Source organism: Theropithecus gelada, chromosome 3 (genome assembly GCF_003255815.1).
Source record: "Theropithecus gelada isolate Dixy chromosome 3, Tgel_1.0, whole genome shotgun sequence".
In the NCBI taxonomy this organism is placed as follows: domain Eukaryota; kingdom Metazoa; phylum Chordata; class Mammalia; order Primates; family Cercopithecidae; genus Theropithecus; species Theropithecus gelada.
In genome coordinates this window covers 121518345-121527613 of record NC_037670.1, presented here as the reverse complement: position 1 = coordinate 121527613, position 9269 = coordinate 121518345, and the positions used below count along the sequence as shown (strand labels likewise).

At 34.6% G+C, this 9269-nt stretch overlaps 1 pseudogene; it reads right to left on the bottom strand.

Annotated features, from left to right (window-relative positions):
- Nucleotides 1–6999: 6999 nt before the first annotated feature.
- On the bottom strand, nucleotides 7000–8027 carry LOC112621662 (annotated as a pseudogene).
- Between the last annotated feature and the right edge of the window lie 1242 nt (nucleotides 8028–9269).

Genomic DNA, 9269 nt, shown 5'->3' with positions numbered 1-9269 from the left:
TTTAGCGCTATAAATTTCCCTCTACACATTGCTTTAAATGTGTCCCAGAGATTCTGGTATGTTCTGTCTTTTTTCTCATTAGTTTTGAAGAAATTATTTATGCCCTAATTTTGTTATTTACCCAGTAGTCATTCAGGAGCAGGTTGTTCAGTTTCCATGTAGTTGTGTGGTTTTGAGTGAGTTTCTTAATCCTGAGTTCTAATTTGATTGCACTGTAGTCTGAGACTGTTATGAGTTCTGTTCTTTTACATTTGCTGAGGAATGTTTTACTTCGAATTATGTGGTCAGTTTTAGAGTAAGTGCTATGCAGTACTGAGCAGAATGTATATTCTGTTGATCTGGAGTGGAGAGTTCTATAGATGTCTATTAGGTATGCTTCGTTCAGAGCTAAGTTCAAGTCCTGAATATCCTTGTTAATTTTCTGTCTCTTTGATCTAATATTGACCATGGGGTGCTGAAGTCTCCCACTATTATTGTGTGGGAGTCTCTTTGTAGGTCTGTAAAACTTGCTTTAGGAATCTGCATGCTCTTGTATTGAGTGCATATATATTTAGGATAGTTAGCTCTTCTTGTTGCATTGATCCCTTTACCATTACGTAATGCCCTTCTTTGTCTTTTTTGATATTTGTTGGTTTAAAGTCTGTTTTATCAGAGACTAGGATTGCAATCCCTGCCTTTTTTTTTTTCTTTCCATTTGCTTGGTGAATATCCCTCCATTCCTTTATTTTGAGCCTATGTGCATCTTTGCACATGAGATGGGTCTCCTGTATACAGCACACCGATGGGTCTTGACTCTTCATCCAATTTGACAGTCTGTGTCATTTAATTGGGGCATTTAGCCCATTTACATTTAAGGTTAATATTGTTATGTGTGAATTTGATCCTGTCATAATGATGCTAGCTGGTTATTTTGCACATTAGTTGATACAGTTTCTTCATAGTGTCATTGGTCCTTATATTTTGGTATGTTTTTGCCGTGACTGGTACCAGTTTTTCCTTTCCATATTTAGTGTTTCCTTCGGGAGCTCTTGTAAGGCAGGCCTGGTGGTGACAAAAATCCCTCAGCATTTGCTTGTGTGTAAAGGATTTTGTTTCTTTCACTTATAAAGCATAGTTTGGCTGCACATGAAATTCTGCGTTGAAAATTATCAAGAATATTGAATGTTGGCCCCCACTCTTCTGGAATGTATGGTTTCTGCTCAGAGATCCATTGTTAGTCTGATGGGCTTCCCTTTGTGGGTAACCTGACCTTTCTCTCTGGCTGCCCTTAATATTTTTTCCTTTGTTTCAACCTTGGTGAATCTGATGATTATGAGTCTTGGGATTGCTCTTCTTGAGGAATATCTTAGTGGTGTTCTCTGTATTTCCTAAATCTGAATGTTGGCCTGTCTTTCTAGGTTGGGTAAGGTCTCCTAGATAATATCCTGAAGTGTGTTTTTCAATTTGGTTCCATTCTCCCTGTCACTTTCAGGTACACCAATCACTCATAGTTTTGGTGTTTTCACATAGTCCTTGTGTTCTTCTCTAAGCTGGTTATTCTAGTTAGCAGTTCCTGTAAACTTTTTTCAAGGTTCTTAGCTTCCTTGTTGCAAACATTTTTTAAATTACCCAATGTTGTAAATGACTTTCTGGCCAAAATACCTAAAGTAGTTTTAGTTTTCTGCACTAAACCTTGTCTGATGTGTATCTCATTGTCCTTCTCTACTTAAAAAGTTCAGTCCTTATCCACTCTTTGTGGAAAGTATCCAGATAATCAGCATGATATTAATTAATCTATATAATGATAAATACAATTATAGAAGCATCATTTATATTTCTATAAATTCATTCAGCTTTCCTCAAATTCATTTACTCTTAATCCAGTATATTTAGCAGCACACGTAAGTTTTCTTACATTTCTCTCCTCACTAACTTGTTTATTAAAATTTATCTTCCTTCAACTCTTATTCTTATTCTCCTCTAATATGATAAACCTCCTATGATTATCCAACAAGAATTGATCTCTTTCTCACTTAAACTAATCTAGCATTTCTGTTTCTTTAGTATCATGTGAATCTCTTCAACACTATTCAATTTCAACTGAACATTGATGACTCTCTCCCCCAGTTTGCATCACTGAGTACGGAACCCAATGATATGTCATGTTAGTACTCAGAATATATATTGAGTACTGAACCATGGGACAATCATTGTGCTAGGCACCGGAGTGAGGTATAAAAACATAATCTTTGTCTTAATGAACCTATATCCTAGTAGGATTTAAGTAATCGTTAAACAAATCAACCCTAAATAACTATAAAAATCTCAACTGATCAGTTTGATAAAGAGAAGCATGTTTTATGCTATTACAGGAGAATTTATCTGGTTTGAGGGTTAAGGAAAGCTAGCTATAGAAGTGACACTTGAGGCAATATCTAAAGGATGAACTGACATTAAATGTGATGGGGAGGAATACTGGTGACATGGTGTGTCAGTATGTCTGTTGCTAAACTGGCAACTAGTAAGGGAGTGGAGCCCCTGCTCCTTCTTACAGAGAGCATTAGTAGCTGACAGATTCTAATGGAGTTTCCCCCTCACTTTACTTAGGAGATGGAGGAAGCACCTTGGGAATAGGGAATTACCCTCATCAAAGAACACACTTTCCTTTCCACTGGGGCTCACCACACCCATCCCTTTGAGTGTGTCTCTTCTAGTCCCCAGTTTTCTACACACACACATGCACATACACAGATTTGAGAGGATGATTGGACTAACTATGAGCAAAATAACAATGAAATATAAAACATTTATTAAATACATACCAGGGCCCAGGCATATTTCTATTTATTTACATCTATGTTGGCATTTAATCTGCATAATCACCCTATGGAGTGTATTTAAAAAAAAAAAAAAAGCACAGAAAATACCAAGACTTACAAAATGCCGATACAAGCACCATTGAACATTTGCCATGAATTAAATACAACTGTTATAAACACTATTTTTATAGTTATTATTCTCATTTTACTGAGGGACAGGGAGATGCAGTTACGTGTTCATGGTTACATAGCTAATGTGGCCAGAACAGCATTTGAACCAGGCTGATTCAATAGCAGAGTACTTGTGCTATTAACCACTCTGTTGCTTTCTAGGACTGATTATGACCCTGTTTAATAAATCCTGCAAGGAGGCTTCTGACCTCCATTTTTGCGGTATCTCTTTAGAAAGTGGGTGCTTAGAAGCTCTTTGTTCACAGCTTTGAGCTCTAATCACTAATTCTGGGAAACAAAAAATTTCCATTCATCATCCTATTATGTATGAGAATTTTTTTCCATCATTTAACACATTTCTGGGTTTTTGTGTCTTTTAGGGTAATAGATGCTTATAAATGCACGTTATGGAATATTAAAAATAATTAAAATATGATTAGGAATATGTGCTTTGTGAATAATGTATTATTTTGGATAATTACAGAATTACTAACTTCCATTAATTTGGAATGGTAAGAATGAACTGAACTATAGTAAAAAGATATAGTTATAGGTAAATATATATATTCATCAAGAATGAATGAGTAAATCTCACCAACATCATTTTGCTGGCAAGAACATCAGCATAATGGATAACATTTCTGGTACAGATGTGCCTTGTAGAAAAATAATCTTGCCACACTCTTACAGATTCCTTTGTCATTATGCAAAAAATGTAGAAGCAGCATGGTTTTAAACAGGTCCTGTACTGAATTCTAAGAAAGGATTTCCCTAAAGGAGCATAAGGTGTCAGTAACACCTCAAAACCCTGTGCAAAATTTATGTTAATTTGTGTACATGTGTTTTACTGGGAGAAGGAGTTCATTGCTTTAACTAAGTTTCTGGAATGGTTCCCCCAAACGGTTAAGAAATGCTGATGCAACATAGCAACATGCTTATCAACACTAAACAAATCTAAGACAATATATTCATTTATAACTATAAGAAAAACATTAATCATTCTCTATTAAATAAAACATAATGTATAAAGACCGACTAACAAAGCATTGAAATAAGCATTTATTTACACACCTTTGTTATGAATGAAGTCAAGATGGGCCTCAGGCAGATTGATCCCGTGGAACTGATTTTCCTGGCAGCAAAATTTTCCCTGTATCAGCAGCTCATTTTTGCTTTTCCCTTTATTCTTGTATCTTTTTATTTGAGGTGATTTCCAGTGAGATAAAGTTCTGAAATCTAATTTTTCTTAAGGTTAAATGTTCAGTTTAAGGTTAAATGTTAAATAAAAATCCTGAAACCTGTTACACTCCCCCGCAAATTTAATTTTCAGAAGGTACAATTATTGAATTCTAACTCATAGCAGAGATACATACAATAATCTGATGGATAATCATCGTCATAGCACAAAATTGGTACTTATTCTTAGGGAAAGTTAAAAGGTTCATTTATAATAATATTGTCAGTTTTTGAGATTATTTTGTCATCTACTAATTTGTATGATCGAGGAAAAATAAATTTGTCTTAGAATCAAAAGCAAAAAAGTAAAATATATACATATACACGAGATAAGGAATACATTTTAAAATAATTTTAATACATGATATGTTAATGTCACACTTCACAGATGACACTCATTAATGAAATTTCAGAAAAATAGACCAACCTAGACAATACCCCAGAGATAATATATTTGCCTTATTTCTATTTCTGAATAATCTGAATAATATAATACTCAAAATGTCTTTTTTCCCCCCAAAGTTTAGGATTGCTTTTCTGTGAAGAATGTCATTGGGATTTTGATAGGGATTGTATTTTATCTGCAGATTACTTGGGTAGTGTAGACATTTTAACAATATTAATTCTTCTAATCCATGAGCACAGGGTATCTTTCCATTTATTAACACCTTCTTCAATTTCCCTTATCAATTCTTTATAGTTTTCATTGTAGAGATACTTCATTTCTTTGGTTAAATTTATTCCTCGGTATTTTATTTTGTTGTAGCTATTGTAAATGGGATTTCTTTTTCATATATTTTACTGTTGCATATAGAAATACTACCGATTTTCGTATGTTGATTTTATATTCTGCAACTGTACTGAATTTGTTCATTAGTTCTAACAGTCTCTTGGTGGAGTCTGTAGGGTTTTCTATATATAAGATCATGTCATCTGCAAACTGGAACACTTTTACTTGCTCCTTTTCAATGTGGATGCTATTTCCTTCTCTTGCCTAACTGCTCTGTCTACGAGTTCCAGTACTATATTAAAAACAAGTGGTAAAAGTAGGCAACCTTGTCTTCTTCCCAATTTTAGAGAAAAAACTTTTAACTTTTCCCTGTTCAGTATTATGTTAACTGTGGGTTTGTCATATATGGCCTTTATTATGTTGAGATATGTTCCTTCTATATATACTTTGTTAAGAATTTTTACCATGAAGTCATGTTGAATTTTATCGAATGGTTTTCCTGTGTCTATGGAGATGATCATATAATTTTTGTACTTCATTCTATTAATGTAATGTAATGTAATGCAAATCAATGTTTATTGATTTGCGTATGTTGAGCCATCTTTGCATCCCTAGGATAAATTCCTCTTTAACCTAATGAATGGTCTTTTTGATGTGCTGTTGAATTTACTTTGCTAGTATTTTGTTGACGTTCAGCATGGATATTGTCTTATAACTTGCTATTTTTGTTATGTGTTTGTCTGGTTTTGATTTCAGGGGAATTTATTTTTTACATTGACAGATAAAATTATATATATTTATCATATACAACATGATGTTTTGAGGTATATATACTTCATTTTACTACATTTGGCTAACTAACATGCATTACCTCACAGTTATCAATATACATATTTCAAAATAAACAAAATCTAAGATGTGTTTTTTAGCAAAACTTATTTCTGCCAAAAGGATTTCAGTTAGTATCATTTCAACATTTTGCTGAGGAAAAAAAAGGTTTCAGACTTAAATGCTTAAAGCAATGAAACTATTTTATTTTGTAATTTTCTTTTTTTTTTTAACTACACAGGACAGATGTGTTTTATTAAAAAAGAAAAAATAATAACTTTAATCAGAAAGTCTGATTAAATTCAATATTAACACAAACTCTTAAACATTTTCTGGAAAAGTCAAAAGGGTACATCACAGAAAAGCAGGCAGCTGCTGACAATTCTTTGGTGGAAAATTAAGTCGCATACTTACCCAAGTTGCCCAAATTATTAACAAGCCAAGTTTTTTTTCAAAAATAGGTTTTAAGATATATCAAAGAAACTACACAATGCAAAAATTTAACAATATAATAAGACACATAAATACTGTTTAAAATAAGCCTTTAAATGCTAGAAAACTAAAATGGGAAGAACTTACTGAAGGGTAACATACATAAAATAAGGCCTAATAGCAATGAACAACTCTAAACATTTTCCCAATGACTGACTAAGTTTCAAAAGACAGCTTAGGAAAATGATTAACGTGTAGTTTTTCTGTTTTCCTAGCCAATTCAGTTCTACTTAGATAAATCTGGTTACCAATCAATACAAACATAAATTAATTTTTTTCTACTCAATTACTACCATTTTTTTCTTCTTCACCTTTTCCCTAATTTTATCTAGCAATACTTTTCCTTTGATCAGTTGAACTCAAAGGTTTAGTACCTAAAATGAGTATCAACTCTTACTGGAATAGCACTTGGGAAATGCAATTCTAGAAAAGGCAAATGTTTAACTGAGGTGCTTGACAAAAGTTAAGCATCCATTCTCAACATGACAACGTCTCCCATGTTAATCACTAGATTAATGGCTGCTCTTGGCTAGATCACATGACCCTGCATGATACTGTAATGTTCCCTGGTGAGGTACTGCAGAGCTGTGTGCACAAACACCTACTCATTTAAGCTTTCAATAAATACAAAGCATCATTTTAAACAATTGCAGTAGAATAAATTAAAAATAATGCATTTCTATTGGCCTGCTTTGTTTCTTGAGCTGGCTTGGAATGCTGATTGTGACATAGAAGACACAATAGTTAATTAGTGGTAATTCCAAGCTCTTTAGGCTTCAACACTTCTCGTTCTTCACGCCTCAGCACTTTTTTTTTTGCAGTAATAGTGGCGTTCTTCAATAGCATCGCCACTGTTACGGGGCCAATACCTCCAGGAACTGGAGTGATATAACCAGCTTTTTGTCTCACTCCTTCAAAATCCACATCTCCTACTAACTTGGGTTTGCAGTTACGGGATCGTGAACTCTATTCCCACATTAATGACGGCTGCTCCTTCCTGGATCATATCTGCTGTGGTGAGATTTGGAATGCCTGTAGCAGTTATCACAATATCTGCAAGAATTGTATGTTTCTTTGGCTGCTCTTTGGGAATATATTGATGAGATATTGTAACAGTGGCATCACCTCCGGGACCTTCATGTGCCCCATCTGTGTGCAGTAACACTGCAATGAGCATTTCAACATTTTTTGACCTTCCGACCACAACCACATTCTTCCCTAGGGTGGCAATGCCAGTTTACTTAATTATTTCCCACACACACCATAGGGTAGCCGCTAACGTGGAATACTGGGCAAACACATTCGCCCTATGTTAATTACATGAAAGTCATCAACATCCTTGTCTGGAGAAAAGCATTACAGATTTTTCTCTGATCAATATGCTCTGGAAGAAGCAGCTGAAAAAGGAGGCCATCTACATTATTATTCAGTTTATTGATTAAATTAAACAATTCTTCCTCTGCAATTGAAGCTGGTTTCATAATCGTCTCACCGTTGATTCCCACCTCTGCAGATGCCCTGGTTTTGTTGAGGACATAGGAGTGACTTGCAGGATTCTCGCTGACCAGGATCATGCTCAGGTGTGGCCGTTTGTTACCTGAGGCCACCCACTCTTCCACCTCCTGCTGCACTTCCTGCTTGATCTGCTGGGCCAGTTTCCTTCCAGAAATGACAACAGCTTCATTTTGAACTGCTGAGACATGGAAGGAGTGAGGGCGGAGGGAGCAGCACTGACATGAGGAAGTGGTAGCCATAGCCCGCACCAGTGACATCGCCAGGAGGACTATTCTGTAATTTTCTATCAGACCTTCCAAGTATTTTTATTCTCTTTCTTGCATTTTAGTAGTTACAAATATTTTCTTGATCATTACTGATTTTTATTTCCTATGTCGTGGTGGAAATTTTTATTTTTATTTTTATATATGGATTTTTGCATTTTCAGGTTAAAATCTTACTTGGTAAAATCTCATATTTTTCTTCCAGAGTTAAGCACAAAAGGGGAAAGATCAGTTTATAATAGAAAGATGTAGTGAAACCTTAGCAGAAAAATATCTGGCAGTAGAAACAGAGGTGCCTCTCTGAGAGCTAAAGGTTATGTCTTCTCTCCAAGCTATCTATTCTCCATCACTAATGAAGTTGAAAAAGAGCTTTTTAAAAGTGATTGCTATGTTTTTCAAATCAAAGTATGTATATCTACATTAGTAAACATAGGCACATATAATATACAGATAAGGTATTTTATTTAATAGTTCCTTGCTATTGGAATATTGATTCAATGCATAATTTAAGTGTGTAATAAGATCTTAAAACATTTTGTCTCCTTTTTCCCAGATCCATTCTCTTATAGTGAAACTAGAAAAACAGGACTTTCAGAACTTCCCCATCTCCATTCATCCATCCACTTAAAATTTTTATTTTAATATTTTTAGTATTATTTATTCATGAATTCATTTATTTAAGAAATATTTATTATTTTCTCCTGCCTGACACTATGCTTATTTCTGGGGATACAATAAGGAGAATCAGAGAATCCCTGTCTTCATGGAACTTAGGATCTATATAGGGAGACAGATGTTGTGATTATCACCTAACAATCACAACCCATGTTATATTGTGATTAATGGTACAAACAGAGGCATTTGGTGGTTTGCTTGAGGAATCTGAGGTAGAACTGAGATGAATGGAGGTTAGTAAGGGAAAGAGAAAAGAAAAGCATGTAAAAAGCTGTGTGGTGGAAAGGTTGGAGGTATGAGAACAGCAAGGCTGAAACAGTGCAAGACGTGTGGCAGACAATGAGGATAAAAATGTTGGGACAAACATTTTCAAACCAGACAGGGCCTCACTAGCTACGTTGTTTTGCAAGATTTTTGTCCAACTGTTTTCCTCTTGATCCCATATAATAATGGAAAAACACTGAAGCAGTAGGCAATATAGAAACATTGCTTGACTTGTATTTTGAGGAGATCACTTAGCTGCACTTTTGGGAATATTGGAGAGACACTGAAGAGTTTATG